Genomic DNA, 22,072 nt, shown 5'->3' with positions numbered 1-22,072 from the left:
CCCTCTCGCAGTGTCCGGAGCAAGTATGGTGGGTCTGACACACCGGTGTCAATGTGTTCTTTTTTCCATTTCCAGGAGTGTATATGAAGAAGTACTCAACTTAAATGGTGCTTCTTCTTGTGAATGTCCGGCACAATTAACGTTTGACTTTATTAGAAGTGCTCTATAATATTAAAGTCCAGTCACTGAACCTCTGATTCATGCGTACGTAGACCCAGAGCTGGCCCACGACGCTTACGAAGCCTGTCTCGGAGACGACGGACGAACAATGCAGCTTGTAGATTCGGCGATTAACTGGAGACTGTACCCGACTCGGTGCACTGAAGAGAATTGTCCAGTGCTCCGGTATCTAATGAGGCACTGTCCAATCGCTGTCCACACACGTGATGCCCGTGGGTTGGCAGCTGCGGCCCCTGGTGGACCTCGGTATAGTTCGTACTGCCAGCCTATGCAGCTGCTGCGCTACGAGTGTTTCGAGCGCAGCTTGTAGATTGTGGTGCCGTACTGTCTGGAGTCGTGAGTGCCGTCACCACATATGTGTGCGTGTGAAGAATGAAAGCTCCCTGAAGATCACTAAAAATTTGAGTTTCGTTGTAACAAACAATGTTTTTATCAAGACGGATACGGTTTTCTCATACGTTTTCTGTACACAACGACCAGTCACAAAAAGATCTGGAGTGTGAAACGGTTGTCTGTGTTTATAGACGCTTGTGTAACATTTCCATTTTCGGAACTGTATCTTTATTTACAACGGCCTTACCGCAGTGAATACACCGGTTCCCGTTAGATCACCGAAGTTAAGCGCTGTCGGGCGTGGCCGGCACTTGGATGGGTGACCATCCGGGCCGCCATTTGCTGTTGCCATTTTTCGGGGTGCACTCAGCCTCGTGATGCCAATTGAGGAGCTACTCGACCGAATAGTAGCTCCTCCGGTCACAGAAAACCATGATAATGACCGGAGAGCGGTGTGCTGGCCACACGCCCCTCCTATCCGCATCCGCATCCTCACCCGAGGATGACACGGCGGTCGGATGGTACCGATGGGCCACTTGTGGCCTGAAGACAGAGCGCAGTCCTTCTGTACACTTTCCGCATTCAAAGATCCAGTGACATTAGATTTCTTTACGACTTGTTTGTGTAACTGCAGCTTCTTGATTTATAGGATGGAAATGCCTAACATTTAATAAACGATTTAGGGTACCGAAAGAACTTTTTTAAAGTTGATAATAGATATAGAATGATATAATAGATAATAGATAGTAGATAATAGATATTCTCTTAACTGTTGCATTGTATCGTTAGGGCGGCAACAGTAAGCTTTTCCCCTACTGATGTAATGAAGCAACTACCGTTCGAGATGGAAAGACGTATTTTTACAATATTTGCAGGCTCCTGAATTGACATGAGTAATATGTAGCTTCTTGATGTTGGCACTGAAATATTTCGCAAAGATTCGAAGACTGATATCCAGTGCCACTAAAATATTGGCGTCACCTTTAATATATTTGCTTGTAATTTTGCGAAATCTGTAATTGCCGCCATTCTTTTACTAGGAGAATAGTAAGACAGTTTCTAGACTACTACGGTAGAGGACAAGTATAAGAATTAGTATACACATCAATCGTAATTGTCGAAAATTTTGGTACAATGTATTCAACCGTTTCTCGATATTGGGATTTTATGTTATGTATGACCTCTTTTAGTGTGGGCTACTCCAATAAGTCATAAGCGAACCAAGACTCGTAATGATTCTTGTCGATGATAATATGCTAAGAAATGTTTATTTTTATGTGGTTAATACTGTTTACCTTGCGAGACATTGAAACAGTTTCATCTCTTTCAAATGGAAGATACGTTTTTATAAAATGTTCGATGAATCTTGATAGGCATTGTTGGAATGAAACGTATCTTCGTATTGGCCCATACTTTGCGTCAAATTGTCACATCTCATCATAACCCAGTCTTCTATTAAGTAATATGAAAGCTTAAGTACGTGTTTTCGTTTTTCTTTTAAACACCAAATTTCATCGCAACTGAATCATCTCTAACTATTTTTCACAACTACGTTGCATTTCCAGTGATCATGTTTTAATATTTCAACGAGTTTTACGTGAGACTAATACTTACACAACTAGAAATCTGCACGTCATCTGGTTCAGGACAATAGGGACTGATTTGCCTCCTGCTGTACCACAGTCACTCGAATTATTTCTCGTGTACCTCCAGTGCCTGATAATTTATCTTCGGCACCGCGTCCCAAGGCAGAGACGCTGAGTTATGTTCTGGTTGATTAGTGATCATAAACAGTACTGTTAAGTACCGGTGTCGCGTGCAGTTACGACTTTTAAGAGGGCAACGTCTTGTATGCCGGCTGGAGTGGCCGAGCGGTTCTAGGCGCTTCAGTCTGGAACCGTGCGACCGCTACGGTCGCAGGTTCGAATCCTGCCTCGGGCATGGATGTGTGTGATGCCCTTAGTTTAGTTAGGTTTAAGTAGTTCTAAGTTCTAGGGGATTGATGACCTCAGATGTTAAGTCCCATAGTGCTCAGAGCCATTTGAAAAAAAAAAACCTCTTGTATTACCCTGTTTTCCTGTAAGTGTTTCCGTTAGCTCCTAGTGTGCACGTAAGACGTATATGTGTAGGTGCCTTAAAAAAAATTTAAAACAAAAAAAAAACAGCTGTGCTTGGCCTCACTCAATGCCCTATATCCTCATCTCGGGAAAGCCTTCCATACAATTTCGCTTCACAGTTTAGTAAATTATAACAAAGAAACAAAGAAATATGTTAGAGAACAATCAGTATACTGTCTGCAGCGCAGCGAGAAGATCCGAACCGCACGTCGACAACCCGTCCAGGAAGAACTGGGGATACAGTGCTCTCGAAATCTGCACGTGGCTTTGTTTTCGAGCGATGCGCTTGTGCAAAGAGAGAGACTGATATTGGAAAATTGTTACGAACAGTACGAATACTTACGGATAGCGTTCAATATATGGAATAACATGCGAGAGATCCGCTAGATAATCGAAATGAGCGTAATGAGCCAAAAGAGATGTATATATTGAATATTTTAGGCTAACTTCATTTCATTTACAGGTTGAAAATATTCGTGGATAGCAGTCTTACAGGACTGAAGACTCAAATTCAGGAACATCTAAAGCAGAAGCCAACGAATGTGGTGTAAGAAATTGTGGGTAGGCTTGCCTCGTATCTTTTTACACCGGAGATCCATGCCTCGATTCTTCTTGGTATCAAAGTTGTGAACTGCGTTATCTTTAAATTTCTGATCACTTGTAACATTGAATTATGAACGCAATTCTTAATTTTCTTAAGAGTGCTCATCCTTCTTTCAGAAGAAGCTGTTTCTAACAGGGAATATAAGAATCAGTTTATAAACTTTGTTATTTCGTTTATGTTTGTCAATGCAAATGTTTCAGAAGTCATTTTTCAGTCGTTCTTTGTTGAAGTATAGGTAAATTGTGAGAAGGTGGTTCAGTTCCATTGTTGGGAAATTTGATTTATACTTCCCAAACTGATTCTTATCAAGCAACTCTATAAACAGAAATTCCGAAGATCTACAAAACCCATTTCCATTTGCACTATTGTGTTGTATAATATCACGTAAGGTTAAGTCTTAAGAGACTAGAAGTCCCGCTCAGTATAGCTTATATCGCTGTGAAATTTCCTTTACAGTTTTCTACCATGATGTCACAGTTTTTTTCTGAAATCATATCGTTTAAAAAATTGGTGGTCTATTTGATTTCAGCATTCTACGTAATAATATGACATGCAGTTTTGTGCTGAAGACATGCATAGAGATGGTCAACGTACAAAAATATTTCGTTGTAAAGGCAAAGCAGGAAAAGGAATTAAACTTTATTAAGAATGCTAAACAAGCCAAACCACTGTTGCCACAAGCACTGTTGAATGACTCTGCATCCTAATCTCCATCATCTGGTGTTGTTTTGCGAAATTGTCTTTTAAGTCATGATGTTTACTCGTAAGATATATTCTCTGAACAGCTCGTCAATTGAAGTTCCAGCGTGCAGTACTTGTCCGAGGCAACCTCAATCCGAATTTTCTAAGAGTTGTGTCCTCTTTGAGGTCTTGCTAAAAATGAATGGAATGCAACAACACTGTAAATGAAGAACCTAATTGCTTTGACCTTTTTAGAACAATGCAACAGCGTTCGATTAAGTTTATGAGTGAAAAAACGTAGTTCGTAGACATTTTTGTTCAACAAAATTTTGGACACCGCCGCATTTACCTGCTGTCGTTGAGGCTCCATCATGTGCTCGGCTCACTAGTTTGTCAGTAACTCTCGAAACATCAAATGCATTGAGTATAATTTCTTATAAACTCTGAGCAGTTTTGTCACTAGACATATAGTGAAAACCAATAAGCCCTTCTAAGATACCATCTTTTGTACAAAACCTAAGAACAATACTCATTTGTGACTTACAAGCAACGTCTAGCGTTTCATCTGCTTGCTTTCGAACAAACTCATGTGACTGTAACCCTTTTTTTTGCCATCATTAATGATACTGGTAACCATGTCAGTTAATTCATTCTGAATTGTGTTTGATATTCCTCTGAACCCAGAAGAGCTCAGCAAGTGATAACGAATAAACTGTTCCTGTCTAGAGACAAGTTCCAATAATTTAAGGTAATTCCATTTGGTGTCTCAACTTTCATCTTCAGTGTGTCCTCTGAATGCGAGCTCATGCTTGTCCAAGAAACAAACAACATCAGTAAGTCCCTCGATTACGAATCTGTTTTGTTTCACAGTCGTATTATGTTTTATGGCGAGAAGTGGAGGCTCATTCAGAAACTGAATAGGCAGTGCGTCCATGACCCAACATCTGAAAACTCTCCTGATTCCGAAGGTGCGTTCTTGAATCCCGGCGTTTATGTGCTTTTGTGTATAATTTTTCTGTCACACATACTGCGAAAGAAACTGATGTCCATTCTTTTACAATATCAGTCTCACTAAACGAAATACACGTGTAAAAAATAAAATTCATTTCTTACAGAGCAACCTGTAAGCCAAGACTGGTTTTTATACCACGAAAATTGAAATTTTCTGATTTGTTTGCATAAGCTATTTAAATGTCTAAGGAGGGTTTGAATCACATATCTTTATAAGCGCACATTGTTTCGTTAAGCCCAGCTTGAAAATGGTTTTGTCACCTAGTTCTCAAAATAAAGACACAAGTGTTCCCGCTGCGCAAGCCATAATATAATCAGTTAATCACTTGTACTCATGAAATATACTGCTACGAGGGTAATCCCAAAAGTAAGATCTCCTATATTTTTATAAGTACAGAGCTCTGTTTGTGTGGCAGTTGGTCACATTGTTATGAAGAGTGGTTCACGCGCTGTGTGTAAACATGCGCACGCCGCGCTGAGGCGCTCAGTCTTGGCTTGGCAGCCGTTGAGAATGGAGCTCCCGTTGGATGTTACCGCCAAGTGCGAATTGCGCGCAGTTATTCGGTTTTTGAACGCAAAGGGCACTGCGCCGATTGAAATCCATCGCCAACTGACGGAAGTGTATGGTGAGTCGTGCATGGATGTCGAAATGTTCGTAAGTGGTGTAGAGAGTTTGCAGCTGGTCGGACCGAAATTCACGACGAACAGGCAGTGTTGAAGGTAGAGCAAAGCATGCGTGAAGATCGGTGGATCACCATGGATGCTCTCTGCACGTTGCTTCCTGAGGTTTCCCGCAGCACCGCTCACAGAATTTTAACGGAAACGTTGAACTACCGGAAGGTGTGCGCAAGATGGGTGCCACGTATGCTGACTGAAGACCACAGGCCGCAACTAGTTGATGCTACCCGCGCATTTCTTCACCGCCTTGCAGCCTAACAGGACAACTCTCTTGACTCAATTGTCACGGGTGACAAAATCTGGGTATACCACTTTACACCTGAGAAGATGTTCGTAACTTTCTGAACAGCATGGCGGCGAGCTAGTATGACATGAGCATAAAAAACTGACACAGCGTCTGCAGAAATGCATCGACAGAAATGGTGATTATGTCGAAAAATAGCTAAATGTTCAAGCTGTAAACTGAGGTAAATCATTGTAGAAATAAAAAGGTCTATGTACTTATAAAAAATAGGAGACCTTACTTTCGGGATTACCCTCGTAAAAAATCTTTGTTATATCAGGGCTGAACAGCACGCGAAATAACACACAATTTCACAACTGAGGCAAGCCTCAATACCACGCTCGTACGACACACGTGACTGGCTGTTGCTCTCCCGACTGCCACATGGAAACAAGAGGCTACGTCTAGAAGCTGCCAGTTAATTGTTTAACTGGATAACGTGCATAACGCAGACAACTCTCAACACACGGGTGGATGGAATGGAACTGTAGTAAAATACTAAAGAAACTTGTGCTGTTTTCGACGCCTTGTTACATTCTAACTCTAATTGTACGTTTTCTTCAAAATTTTCGGTGGGCTGTGCCTGAAAGGCCTCTGAAGAGCTTCGACACTGCGGGACTGTACAACTCACTGTTAACTTGTTAACTGACTCAGTACAAGGATCCATAAATGGTGGTCGGCTGAATTTAAATTTAATGATTGTCGTCGTGTATTATTGCCACGATTAGGTCCGGAGAATTCCTTAAAAATTTATCCGGATGAACAGCAGATCTGGATTACTAAGGATCGGGTACTCGCGTTTCCGCTGTATTTTGAATCCAACGAAGAAATTCATTGGTCCACCTACCATACATTCGCTTTATTACGTGCACCACTCGCTGGCATTTCGTTTCCGCTGCAGTCATAATTACTTCCGTTCCCCGATCCATTTGTTTCCTTGTTTGTCTTAGCGATTGTAAGCATCCATTTCTCTTCTGATCGCTGACCAGTCGTCAGTTTTTAATATCTTTCGCTTTGGAAATCAGTGTCATAAGTTGCGGCCGGGGAGCACACTTACTGCTTCAGAACCCACCAGAAGCTTAGTTCTGAAAATTCTGTCTACGTTAACAGAAGCCCTCCTGTCCATTTTTACGCATCTGTTTGTTTCTTTCCCTGTCAGTACAGTTATTTACGTTATCAGTAGGTTTGAATTAATGCGTATACAATTTTGCAGTATCTAAAATGTAAAACTTGTCTTTCAATTACACCAGTCTGTGTGATATTACATGGGAATAGATGAGTATTCCTAATTAACTTTTTACGGTGATTTCGAAAATGTTCTTAGTTCTTCTGTCACGTACATGTTTTTCGTAATGGAATGAAGTTTATTTTGACGAACTGCCTGTCGACTTCTGTCTCGGGTTCTTCGGCCGACGTTCGTTTGATTAATTTTTTTATGACAGGTGGCTGGAATTGTCAAACGTTCACCATCCATTGCTGGTGGTGGAGTAGAACCGATGTCGCGGCCGTAAATTATGTGTACCTGGCGCGCCAACGTCCAAGCGCTTTTCTGTGGTCATTTCCGGTGGGGTTCTCCTCTTGCTACCTGCAACGGTTGTTCGCTTCAACGCGGGAATCCGGGATCCGTTCATCCTAAGGCTTTCTTCGTTCTTGTTGAAGCTATTGTCACGTTTATGTATTTCTATAGCCAAAGAACCCGAGACACAAGCCAACAGCCAGTTTGTCAACAAGTGGCCACAAAAGCCTTAACGGTTTTGGAGTTCATTTTCTTTGTAGTCGTAAGAATGTTTATTGGGACAAGAAGCTGGGTGCAGGAAAATGCACTGCTTTTCGTGGGATTAGGGCAGCTGGACGAAGCTAAAGCATTAGAGCAGGGCGTGCAGCTTGTGTGGGCCGCGGGCGAGCCAACGCCCTGCCTGTCGCTCGGCTTAGTTCGGTCCTTCTCGGAAGTAGCCGGAACGGCGCGACATTTCATTTAGCTTTGCAGTGCGCCATGTTGTGGTTGCACAGTTCTCTGAGTTGGGCAGAATCGTGGTGTCGGCGCTGTTTATTCATCGCTGTTTGTTGGCTTGAGGGACGTTCACAGGTCCAGTGACTGTTTGGACAAAAAGAGGCAATTTAGCGATCCGTCGTCATAATCCTTTAAAATGAATGGGAATGACAGAAGCTAGGGCCGAGAATTCTCAATTCTTATAAGCGTCAGGTACTGTTTATTTTCTACGAAACGGTATTATAGTACCGTGGAGAAAGAATTTAAACTTTAAGATGAAAGTGAAAGAGAAAAAATTACAACGATCGACAGATGGGATTCATTGTTTTGAACACCAAGAAGCAGTTTCTGTTAAATTTGATGGCAAGGAGCACTTGAAGAAATTGGTGGCACGAATAGTAAAATTTCTGAAGTCGCCCCCATTATTCCATTTTCAGTTGCAACACTTTTCACTGTAAAGTTCAGTCAAGGGGCATGCCTGGAACGATCTTTCCATTTAAATCTCGCTATTGTTGAATTTATGTAGGAGAAAGTACTGCAGGAACGAAAATTACAACATCCAGAATGGATTGCAGACTTCGTATTTTAAGTTGACTTGATTGCACCCTGCACACAGTAAGACATTCCGAGGCAACTTCTTTCCGATTGGAAGGGGATGCACATAAAAATAAAATCACTTTGTAGAGGGGGACACATTCTCACATAGACAATCTAGTTCCATAACCTTAAGGGCGTTAAAGACAGCGCGAGATCTGAAGAATTCATTCTGACTGCAAAAATTACGACGATAGTTTTCTAGAGTTTTTGAGGACACTGTCAATCTTACATCTGTTTTCAACCTGTTTTTAAGACATTGCCGTTTCAGTTGAAAGCGCCCCTGTGCAGGTGTAGATGTAGCTGACTGACCTGCAAGGTAATTCCAGTTTTAATTACAAATCTTCTTACGTTAGGGCTGTCCACGACGTCTGCATTGATTTTCTAGGGTAAGGTTTCCAAGTCTTCATAATACATTGCAAAAGTGCTGCAATATTTCGATCGACTTACTTGTGTAAAAGAGCTTTTTTCGATTATGGAACTAAATAAGTCACCATTACGTGGCAACTTGAGTGCGAAACTCTGTGAAATTTTCTGCGTCTGTCCGTATACCGACACTTTGCACTAGATAAAAATTACATTGTCTTCAGTGTGTCAAAAGTAATTAATGAATACTGAAAAATTGTTTTCTTTGTGATCTGTGTTGTTGAGAAATGGAGAAATGTGAAGTATAAAACGAAGTCGTATGCAGTACTACTGTGCTGCGATTTAAATGCGGCTCGTTCGCTGTTTTCCCCTCTTCAAATGGTTCAAATGGCTCTGAGCACTATGGGACTCAACTTCTGAGGTCATTAGTCCCCTAGAACTTAGAACTAGTTAAACCTAACTAACCTAAGGACATCACAAACATCCATGCCCGAGGCAGGATTCGAACCTGCGACCGTAGCGGTCTTGCGGTTCCAGACTGCAGCGCCTTTAACCGCACGGCCACTTCGGCCGGCTTTCCCCTCTTCCCCATCCTCAGCGTGGCATGGCGTTGGTGTAAATCTGAAGCGAGGCTGAGCGCTTTGTCACTCGGGCCTGGGCACGACCGACGAGCTGAAATCTTGGCCACCCCTGCATTAGAGTGTAAAAGCTTTGCCAGATGGGAGACTTTTGTGCCTGAGACTAAAATTATTTCGTATGAACCGCCTTCAGGGAGGGAAAAAATTGCGTCTATCACTACCTATAAAACTGGGCCTAGTGAAACACTTGATCCTGCTTTAAGTACCTTCCTATGAAATTTCCTGTCATCAGTGAAGAAAAACTCAAAGCTGGATTTTTTGTTGCTTCTCAAGTTGACGAACTGTTGAAGGTTCATGAATTCGAGGATACAATGAATGGTAGATAAAAAGATGCACGGTGAAGCATTAATTATTATTTTTTTCTCTAGTTTCTTCTCGGTTAATCAGTACTGTGATAATGTGTAATAAGAGAAAATAATTTCACTTATAGGAAAAGGAACTATTTTGTGAAAAGCATTACTAGCTCAATATTCAAAGAATCTATTTGAGACGTCGATAGTTCAAGAAACGTATGGATATTGAATGTGAAGCCACTGAGATAAAGGTGGAGAAGCTGTCTGTCTTCCTCTTGTTAACTTGCCTCTTTTTCTTGGCAGCTCAAGCTGAAGGGATGTTCAAATGGTTCAAATGGCTCTGAGCACTATGGGACTCAACTGCTGTGGTCATAAGTCCCCTAGAACTTAGAACTACTTAAACCTAACTAACCTAAGGACAGCACACAACACCCAGCCATCACGAGGCAGAGAAAATCCCTGACCCCGCCGGGAATCGAACCCGGAAACCCGGGCGTGGGAAGCGAGAACGCTACCGCACGACCACGAGATGCGGGCTGAAGGGATGTAATTCGTGTAGTTCTTACAAGTTACTGCTAGAATTACGCGGATCTGAGCGGTTAGTTTCCGAATAATGACGCCTGCCAACCTACTCAGTGGCCTGATGTAAAGCAAAAGACTGAAAAAAACTACGGGGATAGGCTACATTAAGGTAATCTGGTGATCAGAATCATAGAAACTTGGATGTGTTGCACTCCAGCGTGCCGTTTACGCTCAAACTAACCATAACCAGTGTCGCTCGCCTACATGTCACGACTGTGATACTTTATTGAGCTGCGTCATTTATAGGTTGTTAAATTAATTAGATTTGCGAAATGTATGCAGTAATTCTCTCATTGCAAGACAGTAGGCAACGTCACAATCGTCGTCCTTCAGATCTGTTACCAAAAGAGTTTTAGGAAATAAAACATATCTAACTTACAAGAACATTGTCAAAAGCATGTCACATAATTTCAAGACGTTGGATTGTAATGTTAGTGTAAAAATTCTCTTCCTCACGGAAATATTGACTACTACTGTGAAAATTTGGGAGATTGTAGTGAAGAGCAAAGACAAAGCCGTTAGCAGGACATTAAGGAAATGGAGAAGAAGTGCTAGGGAAGTTGGAACGAAAGTATGATGGCCATCTATTATTGGATTTTTAAGAGGAACAGTAAAGATGGAGGTTGTGCGAGGAAATCAAAAAAGAGAAAGTTTGAGAATTTATCGTAAAAAGATAATGCTAAGAAAACAGTTTGTTGTAGTTCTAGTACGTGCCTATTAAATAAAAAAATTATAAAAATTCAGGCTGTTTGAAATTTTATTTTAATATTTGTACATCAGTTGCTGAAATCCGCAGAATATGAGATCTTATTTTCCGATAAATTCTGATAACAGAGAACACAATCTAACAATAAGTAATTTCCGGAATCAGCAGTACAAACGGCGTCTAGAAAATCTGTTTTTGAGAAACCAGGTTTGTGTTATCATCCACAGTGGTATCTATTCTCATCGAGTCACACCTGAGGAGTTCTGTTTACAAAAACTCAGAAAGGCTTCGTTTAAATAAAGGTCATACGATGCTAAAGATACAATACTGGTACACTTGAATTTCTTCTAATTTCATTGGAAATTCCAAGTAGACGTTTAGGCTTTTATCGGATCCGTAAAGACAAATGTTTGAGAGCTCTTTGTAGTTACTACAGGGAGCTAAGAGTGTTCCGCGGTTTTTATGTTGTTTTGAAGAGTGCCATGCTGAAGGTAGTTGCGAGATTTTCTGCGGGGTATGTGTGTCAAGAGCGGAATGGAGGACGGATTGAGCACCGCAAAAGCCCCGAAACAGACGCCTGAGCGGTGCGCTAAGCCCTACAGCCTAATGCGCAAGTTATTCGCTGAAGATATTAACGCTAACGAGAGCTTATCAAGAATGGAGCTCTTTTAATTACAAGCCATTAAACCAGAGCTTCGAGAGAGTTCTTGACGCAATTAATGCCGCCTTAAGAGACTGTTGTAAGGCCCTTCTTTCTACTGCGCCCCCTTTTCTTTCTCTGCGTTTCGTTTCGCTATATGCATTCAGGTTCTGAGCACAATTGAGTTCTCGCGCGATCAGTGCTCGACATAAGAACCGCGGAACTCCAGCTCCGCTTAACATTAGCCGGCCCGATGACTTGTTCTGCTACTCGGAAGTTTACAATTACCCTCTGCTGCTCTTGAGGATTTGCCAGTCACTGTTGCCGATTCACCAGTTATTCACTCTGTCCGGGAGAAGACATAGCGGACTTTCGATATGAGGAACGCCGTGTCCCGATCTCCCATGCATTCGCCAGTATTTCTTCGATCTCCGTCCCTCCCGCAAGACACTCGCTCTAACGGTAGCCGCATCTTTGCTTCTGGTTCGTGCTTAGCCAGCGAATGCTTCGGTGTTTCGTTTAAAAAGTGTGGTATTCCGTGCTAGTACAGGTACACGAGTTGGCTTTTATACGTTCCACTCTCAACGGCAACGTGTAGCGTCGTTTGCAATGTCGGCTCGACACGGTGGTAGTTAATGTGTCTATTGAGTTCACTATCAGTCACCAATTTCCCCACATTACATTTATTTCTATAACTGAACGTACACAACACGAACGACGGAGCCAAATAACGGCGCCGTTTTGCGGATGTCGCGCAGTTTAGTTAGTCGGATATTTACTTTCTTAAGTATGGGTCATATCTCGATGTTTTGCTACGATGTGGGCCATGCCATGATTTGAAAATGATACCTTTTCTCATGGCGAATATTTACTTGATATCTAGTATACGTTTCTGTTTCAGTGTTAATGTTTCTGTTGCCAAAGATGATTAAAGAAATTGCTGAAACAAACTTTTAAAAACGGCAGTTAAAAAGTAACTTTTAAGAAATACATTCTAAACTTTTAAGAAATACGTTCTACACATTGAAGGATTACTTGGATAACATAGAGTAGGGGTTTGGTAAAAGATGTTATACAGATAAATAATAATAACTAAACGCTTTCTAATCCGGCCATTCCTTGCACATACGCATGCGGGATTAGCGGAAGTGCTGGATTATTGAGAATGTCTTCAACCTAGTGTAAACGCATAGGGATTATATATTATCAAATCCAAAGATACATTCATTTTCTTACAAGGGAACCTCCCTATCGCACCCCCCTCAGATTTAGTTATAAGTTGGCACAGTGGATAGGCCTTGAAAAACTGAACACAGAATAATCGAGAAAACAGGAAGAAGTTGTGTGGAACTACGAAAAAACAAGGAAAATATACAAACTGAGTAGGCCATGGGCAACATAGGCCACATCAAGGATGATGTGAGCTCAAGAGCGCCGTGGTCCCGTGGTTAGCGTGAGCAGCTGCGGAACGAGAGGTCCTTGGTTCAAGTCTTCCCTCGAGTGAAAAGTTTAAATTTTTATTTTCAGACAATTATCAGAGTTCAGGCACTCACACATAATCAACTTCGCTCTCCAAAATTCCAGGACATGTTCAGATTTGCTTGGACATATGCAGGATTTGACGGTCTACACACGGAAAAATTTGAAAACGTTAATAACATATGTTTTGACAGAGCACAGAGAAATCTGTGCGACTGTGAAACTGTTGCATTCATTTGTTGCAGTTTATGTGACGCACTCTTATGTTTTCATCACTTTTTTGGGAGTTATTATCACATGCACAAGAAAACCTAAATCGGGCAAGGTAGAAGAATCTTTTTACCCATTCGCCAAGTGTACAAGTTAGGTGGGTTGACAACATATTCCTGTCATGTGACGCACATGCCGTCACCAGTGTCGAATAGAATATATCAGACGTGTTTTCCTGGATCAGATGTTTTCGGTTCCCATCGGAGAAGCATATCCTTTCGTCTATTGGTCGCATTGTTTTGCGGTACGGTCGCAAAACACAGACACTAAACTTATTACAGTGAACAGAGACGTCAGTGAACGAACGGACAGATCATAACTTTGCAAAAATAAAGTAAGTAAACTTTTCGCTCGAGGGAAGACTTGAACCAAGGACCTCTCGCTCCGCAGTTGCTCACGCTAAGCACGGGACCACGGCGTTTCTGTGCTCACATCCTCCTTGATATTGCCTATGTTGTCCATGGACTACTCAGTTTGTATATTTTGCTTATTTTTTCATAGTTCCACACAACTTGTTCCTGTTTTCTCGACTGATCTGCGTTCAGGTTTTCAAGGTCTATCCACTGTGCCAAATTATAACTAAATCTGAGGGGGGTGCGATGCGGAGGTTCCCTTGTTAGAAAACTTAGTCCAAATGGCTCTGAGCACTATGGGATTTAACATCAGAGGTCATCAGTCCCCTAGAACTTAGAACTACTTAAACCTAACTAACCTAAGGACATCGTACACATCCATGCCCGAGGCAGGATTCGAACCTGCGACCGTATCGGTCGCGCGGTTCCAGACTGAAGCGCCTAGAACCGCTCGGCCGCCGCGCTCAGCAGAAAACTTAGTGCTTGAGTTTCATCATGTCCAGTAGTGTCACTCATTATGAAACATGTCCCTGATTTTTAGTTGACGGAATGATGATACGCGACAGCAGTATGGTTTAACACACAACGGCTATACAAGCATTATATCGGTACTGCATGTATGTGATTGTTGTATAATATAATCCATACTTGCAGCATTTCGCAGATTTAGCACTAGCAGTGTGAGATGTCTTCATGTTCTCTCCTCTTATGTCCCCATCTTCATCGCTTTCGTCATTACTTTCCATTACACTTTTGATTATCTCTTCGTCTGTTGAAGTTTATCATAAACAGATACTCGTGCAACATTGTACCCACCAGCAATGGCGTTCTGTGAGGGATCTCAGTTCAACTTACCTCTAATTTCGAGTTTGTGCTCGAGATCTAGCATAACGTGTTTCCTTCTGTAATCTATGATGCTGAACCGTAAGGAAAGCCATAATTTCAAACATGTACAACATTGTTTAACATTGTAATAGAGTTACAACATTGTTGCACTCGAGAGTGCATTGTTGTATGCCTCATTTCCGCTCGATGTGGACTGCGTTAATGAGCATGAAATTTCACACGTGTGGTACCACAGCAGAGATGTGAGCAGGTGAAGGTTGTTGGCAATTGCCTGGAAGGACATACGTTTCACGGTTCCAACGGCTTATTGCCTGTTCTTACTCTTTGATCGGTCCCTACGTGTCTGCACTCAACAGATAGATAACACCAACAGAATGAGTGAAGGGGACAAAATGAATTTCTTTGCTATGGCTCTCGTATTTTGAGGCGACCAGTCTCCCCACGAAAAGAACTGCCCTCTTTAAAATTCACTTTTTGTGGAAGAAAAAAAAAAGGGAGGCAATGAATATAAAAGTTTGCATACTAAAGCCCTCGCTAGCTATTATGTTTCCGTTACGTGAGCCATCGACTCTGCTTAATCTGCACATAACTGGTCGTTCGTAGGACCGTTCGTAGAGGCCGTGCTAAATTTCTGGATGCCGAGAAAGCTGTTAGAATTTAGAATTTATGGTGCCGTCGACAATGAGGCCATTAGAGACAGAGCACCAGCTCGGATTAAAGAAAGATGAGGAAGGAAATCGGCCGTGCCCTTCTAAAGGAACTATCAAGGCATTTGGTTTTTGCCTTAAGGAATTTAGGGCCATCACGGAAAGTCTAAGTCAAGACAGCTGAACGGGGATTTTAACTGTAGTTCTCCAGAATGCGAGTCCACTGCACTGAATACTACGCTACCTCGATGGGTTGTTATAATTTCTATCTCACATTACATCTTAAACATGTACTTCATTCAGATTCCGTGGCGCTCTGTGTTACTGCTGTAACAAAAAGACAATTCTCGTATAATTCTGTACGTATCGAGGTGTAATCACTGTCTCTCATTCACGATACGAAAGAATGACAGATGAAATCGACTTCTTCATGTCGTTAAAACACAGTGTATGTTTCTCTTATATGCTTCTGAAGCTGTTTCAAGGTCTCTAATACACTACCAAAAATAAATACATAAAAAATACGCCATTCGTTCCATGTTCTGCAAGAAGTGGAGATGTACATTCCTACCGAACATAACACGGTCACTTTTTTTTTAATTTTTTTTTTTTTTATTTATTTATTTATTTTTTTTTTTTTTTTTTTTGCCTTTATGGTACCACAGCAAAGACTATGAGAATTTCGTGTTGTGTTACCGGTCCTTTTCTTGTTTCATCGTAGTAGTGTTCGATAGAACGTCAAGAGATTTGAGAGCCTCACTACCCTTCATTATTATCAAATACGATCATCACTTAACCTGCTGGTCCATCTGGCAGCCTTTACCTCTTAGCAGGGTGCTTTCATGGTGATGACGACGACGTCGATGATGATACCAACGTTTAGAGATGATGAAATGGAAATGAGCTTTGGCGTCATTGGCCGGGAGGCCCCTTACGGGGCAGGTCCGGCCGCCTTGGTGCAGGTCTTATTACATTAGACGCCACATTGGGCGACATGCGCTCCGGATGGGAATGAAATGATGATGAAGACAACACAACACCCAGTCCCTGAGCGGAGAAAATCCCCGACCCAGCCGGGAATCGAACCCGGACCCGTAGGACGGCTATGTCACGCTGACAACTCAGCTATCAGGGCGGACTGAGAGATGATGGAGAATGGCAAGTGTATCACGAGGAACCCATTCAGTAAGGACTGAGTCAACTTTATGAAACTAATCGTGTTACTGGTTAAATTTGCCAATGAAATGTGAGAACCTACGAATTCCTTCTTTTTAAAAAGTAATTAATTAGTTTATTATGTATGTAGCATCTAACAATGTAGAGTAGGCATTTCGACCAGCATGTAGCGCTCCGTTATGAGGATTGGGGACAAGAAACTCGACTAATGCACTTCAGAAGGTTTAATGTGTCAACTGACAAGGTTAGTCATAATAGTGTGTACCAGTTAAGCTGTCCAGCTGATCAGGCATAGCAAAAAGGCATCGTATGCGGTTACGCTCTCAGCAGATGTGATTGTTACGTTCGGACAGGTAAATAAAAACTGTAGCGAATCTTACAGCTTGTATCGGGGCAAGTACCAAGGTAGGAATCGTTTGACGCGTAACATATTTTCAAGACTGCTCCAACGCTTCAGAGGAACAGGGCAAGTGATGCTGTCATATAAGGAATGAAGAGGACGACTGACTATTCGGATAACTGACTCTGGAGAAACTGTATTTTATCAATAATTAGAATGCACAGTGTCTGTTCCTTCGAGAGAACTGACACCACGCAGATCCAGCAGCTGTGAAACACTATGTAAACTGAAGGGGGATCACTGCTATCAGCTGCAGTGGGACATTAAGCAGAATCGGCGGCGACGAACGAAACTGTGTACCGGACCGGATTCGAACCCGGGATCCCCTGCTTACTAGGCAGGTACGGTAACCACTGAGTCATCCGGGACACGCAACTAAGTAGCGAACAGCAATATAATGGACAGGGAATGCGGACAGGTGGCGCTCACTGGGAGTGTGGATCGGCCTTGAGGCGTGCCGAGATAGTCCGTGCAGTTGCGGTAACGCTGGGCTTTAATAATTCCAACACTACAGCTGCGAAGAGCCGTCATCACAATTTCCAGTGAATTTTTGGACGATGACTGTCAAACTTTCTTTCTGTTTTATTTTTTTATTTATTTACTACAAAGGTTGAAGTAGTTCTAAGTTTTAGGGGACTGATGACCTCAGAAGTTAAGTCCCATAGTGCTCAGAGCCATTTGAAACCCCCCCCTCTTTTTTTTTTTTACCCATCGTCTTACAGGACCCCATTATCTACACTTTCTACCAAATGAGCTTCGATCATTTTTGCCATAATTTCGGATAAGTTCGTGTTGCAAGATGGGATCCTGCATATTCTAAAATTCCTCGTAAGATCTGTTCTCTGTAAGTAAGTATTTAGATGTCAGTTTGACCCAAGATGCTGCTGTTACGTTCCTACAGCAATCGATGATGTGCATTACGACATTCTTTTGTAAACAAGAGAAGCACGATTCACGTTCTATCTTTTGTGAGCCCTCGTGTGGTTCCCTCTCTTGCAGCAGTTTAGCATGTCAGCGTCGTTGTAATTAAACAAAATGGTTCAAATGGCTCTGAGCACTATGGGACTTAACATGTGAGGTCATCGGTCCCCTAGAACGTAGAACTACTTAAACCTAACTAACCTAAGGACATCACATACATCCATGCTCGAGGCAGGATTCGAACCTGCGACCGTAGCGGTCGCGCGGTTCCAAACTGAAGTGCCTAGAACCACTCGTCCACACCGGCCGGCTGTAATTAAACCTAAGAAGTTCTGTAATAATAATAGTAATCACTACTTTTGTCCATGTTTCATTTGTAGATCACTGTTGTTACCTTTTGTCACGAATGACATAAAAAAGTCTTTCGGTTTCTGTGCGTCTGAAATTCGAAGGTGATCAGTTTTGTGACGTGTCGATTTTCGCGCCAGCCACACGCAGGATTGCACAATAGGAAAAAGTCGAACATTTGCAATGTAAATTTATTGTATGAAGTGTGATTCATGTTGTTCAACGGAATGCAAAATTATTTGTTGCATTGTGTTTAATACAAACGCGCCCCGCCCAACAACGTTTCGGAGCGTGAATGTGAGCAAAGCAGGCAACCATATTAATTGTGATGGACCATTCATAGTAGAATTTGTGGTACATCGATAACATCCAGTTCATTTACGATTTCCACGTTTAATTCCTGAGGTGGAAGCTGCGACTTATTCCGACTTCCGAACAATTAAGGTTGGGGAGAATGTTATATCAGGAAATTTAACCATTCTTAAAAAAAAAAAAAATTAGCTTATCTATATCTGTCTTTTGTATCAGCTGGGTGACATAACGTTTCTTGGTCCTCAAGTCCCCGGCCCTTTTGCTTTACATTTTTGCCTTTGGAAATGTTGAAAGGCGCAGTCTACTCTACAGAGAAAACGTAAACACAAGAGTCGAACTGAGTGCTCGTATTAAGAAGAGTGTAGCTCACTGGTTAGTTTGGCCCTGTCCTGTCCTTTGGTCCTGGGTCATAGTGGTATAACCACCACGCGTCCATGATGACTGCTAAAGAAAAACGGATTGGCCTGACACAGCTGTCACGGTTTCGCTGTTGCCTCGATTCAACGTGCTTTTTGAATGAAACTTCCTGGGAGATTAAAACCGTGTGCCGGATCGAGATTCGAACTCGGGACCTGTGCCTTTCACGGGCAACTGCTTTTCCGACTGAGCTACCCAAGCACGACTCACGATCCGTCCTCACCGCTTACTTGCGCCAGAGGCTGGAGATGTACTGGCAGAAGTATAGCTGTGAGGAAGAGTAGTGAGTCGTGCCCAGGTAGCTCAGTCCGTAGAGCATATGCCCGCGAAAGGCACAGGACCCGAGTTCGAGTCTCGATACGAGACACAGTTTTATTCTGGCTAGAAGTTTCGCATCGGCGCACACTCCGCTGGAGAGTAAAAATTTCATTCTGCTTTTTGAATGTTTACGATCAATCGCGAAAGGCAGCGGGCAGCGATCTTCGGCGCATTCAAAGTGTCGTGTAAGATGTTGAAAAGTGATCCATCAGTGATTTTTACTTTTCCCACTGTCCCGTCCACTGTGATACGTTGATCTTCGAGCATCAGGGGCGTCCCCTTGTGGTTCCCGAATCATCTCAGAGAGATGGTCTGCCACTTCGTTCTTCGTCATTGACTTGTTCGACCGTTCTGAAAGCGCCTGCGCGACCAGAACAAGTATTCCATACGGCGGAGCATTGTTTCCGCATATTTCCACTAACAAAGCATGAATGGTTGCAGCGTTCTTCCTTGCTTTCCAATTCAGAAAACGAATTAGCGTGCGCTACTCCACTAAATCATTGGGCTCGTAGCTCCGTTACAGATTCCGGATAGCAAATTACGAGTGTCTCCACAGAATCGGAAAGGGAAGGAATGTGTGGAAATACTAACCAGGACAACGACGAGCATGATGATAGGATGTATGTTAAGACATCATGAAATAATTTGCATGGCACTAGAGGAAACCGTACAGAGCAAAAATAGTAGAACATAGATTTAAGGTAGCCAAGAAATAATTGAGAACATGGTGTGTATGTGCTGCTCTGAGATGAAGTGGTTGGTACAGGAACAGGGATGATTCGAGAATATTTTTGCACGCAAGCTACATACATATGGTTATTTGCCTCTCCTTGGGCTGTTGGTCGGACTATTTAAAGTGGTCTAGCGGTTCTACGCGCTCAGTCCGCAACCACGCGACTGCTACGGTCGCAGGTTCGAATCCTGCCTCGGGCATGGATGTGTGTGATGTCCTTAGGTTAGTTAGGTTTAAGTAGTTCTAAGTTCTAGGGGCTGATGACCACAGATGTTGAGTCCCATAGTGCTCAGAACCATTTTTTTTTTTTTGACTATTTAAAAATAAATTTAAGGCTGGTGGTTGCTGAAATGGGTTGGTTTGTTATTTTGAAATAAGATCTACATATTCATGCTTCTGTAACATAAATAAATCTCTCTGGGCCAGATATTGGGAAAAAGTAATTTCCCTTAGGATAATTCGTGAGACCTGTGAAAGTGCTTATGGAAACAGAAAGAACTAACCCTTTTTTATTGCTCTAGCTTCAATGAAAATGCGCTCTCTTTAAAACTGGGTAGAAAGAATGAAAACGTAGAGTTCTGTTATTTTTGTTCAGTAATGACAATTTTAATGCAGTAATTTACAAATTATTTCATTTTCCATCTTGAAAAGTGGGAGAGACATTTGAAAAAAGTCGACATTGTGTAACTGCGTAGCTCACCAGTAAATTGTAAAGTGCTGAAATATTATAGTACATACAGTACAGTGTCTGTATAGTTCGATAAATTTTCCTTCGGACATGCCTGCATTGCATCGAACTATGCAGTAACTGTAAAATACGGACGGTGCCCTACAGAATTTCATGCCAAAGTAAGGCAATCTGACGAGTAAAAACAATGTCTCTCCCTGTGCGGGGATCATACATTTAGTATGCAAGTACTTTGGAGAGTAGACACTGGGGCATGGAAGTTCAGGTCTGGCTGTGAGTCGTGGAATGATAACCAAAGCGGTTAAGGCGACCTTCCTCGTAATGCGGGAAAACCGGTTTCGCGGCCCGGTTCGACACAAATTGTCATATGTAAATCGTATAGTCGGCGTACAATCATATTCGCAGCTTGCGAGTACATTTAATAGTATAGTATGTCTTGTTAAGGGTAGCCCCTGGGTGAAATTCGCGTCCAATTAGATGGGGGTTAATCTGAAAGTTTAAATTTCTAATATATTTTTACTGAGTAGGATAATTTTTCGATATATAAAGTAGTCACTCAGCATAAGTTTATTTTAAAAATCTTGGGCAAATCTGAGTACCGCTTAGCGTTTCGCCTTCAGAAGGAAAGTAACCTATAATGTTTTAAGCATATAATTAAATAAACGTGTAACATACTTTACACCATTGAAATGGAGGGAGAAGAGATCAGTGTCCCGTCGACAGCGAGATGATTAGAGACGGAGCTCAAGTTCGGATTAGGGAAGGATGTGTAACGCCGGAAATGCATATCCTCGTATTTCCATCTATTGTACTATAATTTGTTTTCCTTATTTTTGCTACCTGAATATATGATATTTCTGTGTCTTTACATATTGTAATTGTTTTACCATTTGTATATATATATATTTATGCATTTATGTCGATGTATAATTGGTTTGTTGTGTAAAGATTATTTGTATTTTTACGCTGGGTCTTGCCTAGGGAAAACTGCTATCGAACGATTACATCGATAGGTCGTGTGAAGAATCAAAATGTGTAGGATCTTTGGTAGTGTTAACTCTGCCGCGTGGAGCGCGGGGAGAGCATGGAGGGAGTCTGGCTGGAGTAGCGAGTGGAGCAGGTGTGTTGTGTGTAGCTACCGCGAGTTGCCGCGCTTTCGGGGTTTGGCAGCATATAATTGCGCTCGACTTGCGATAATAGTTTCTGACATGGTGTCGCGGACGGGAAGCATTAGCTGGCGCACATCAAGAGCCCGTTTCGTCTGGTGACTGTGTTGAGAAGAAGGCGCGCCAACATCCAGCTTCTGCAACAGCGACGGCCGACAATGAGTGACTGTCGCTACCTCCTCGATCGACGGCTTCAAACCTTCAATCAACCAACAAGGAAGACTGGAAGCACGTAAAGTTTTAGAACTGTATGGCAGACCTCAGCTTTTCAAATTGATCCATTTGCCTCGCAAAATTACAGC

At 42.2% G+C, this 22,072-nt stretch overlaps 1 pseudogene; it reads left to right on the top strand.

Annotated features, from left to right (window-relative positions):
• Positions 1 to 746: 746 nt before the first annotated feature.
• On the top strand, positions 747 to 864 carry LOC124620539 (annotated as a pseudogene).
• The last annotated feature ends 21,208 nt before the right edge of the window (positions 865 to 22,072 follow it).

This window comes from Schistocerca americana, chromosome 6 (assembly GCF_021461395.2).
Source record: "Schistocerca americana isolate TAMUIC-IGC-003095 chromosome 6, iqSchAmer2.1, whole genome shotgun sequence".
In the NCBI taxonomy this organism is placed as follows: Eukaryota; Metazoa; Arthropoda; class Insecta; order Orthoptera; family Acrididae; genus Schistocerca; species Schistocerca americana.
Note: the sequence above shows the minus strand (reverse complement) of the source record. Positions and strands in the feature narration are given on the sequence as shown.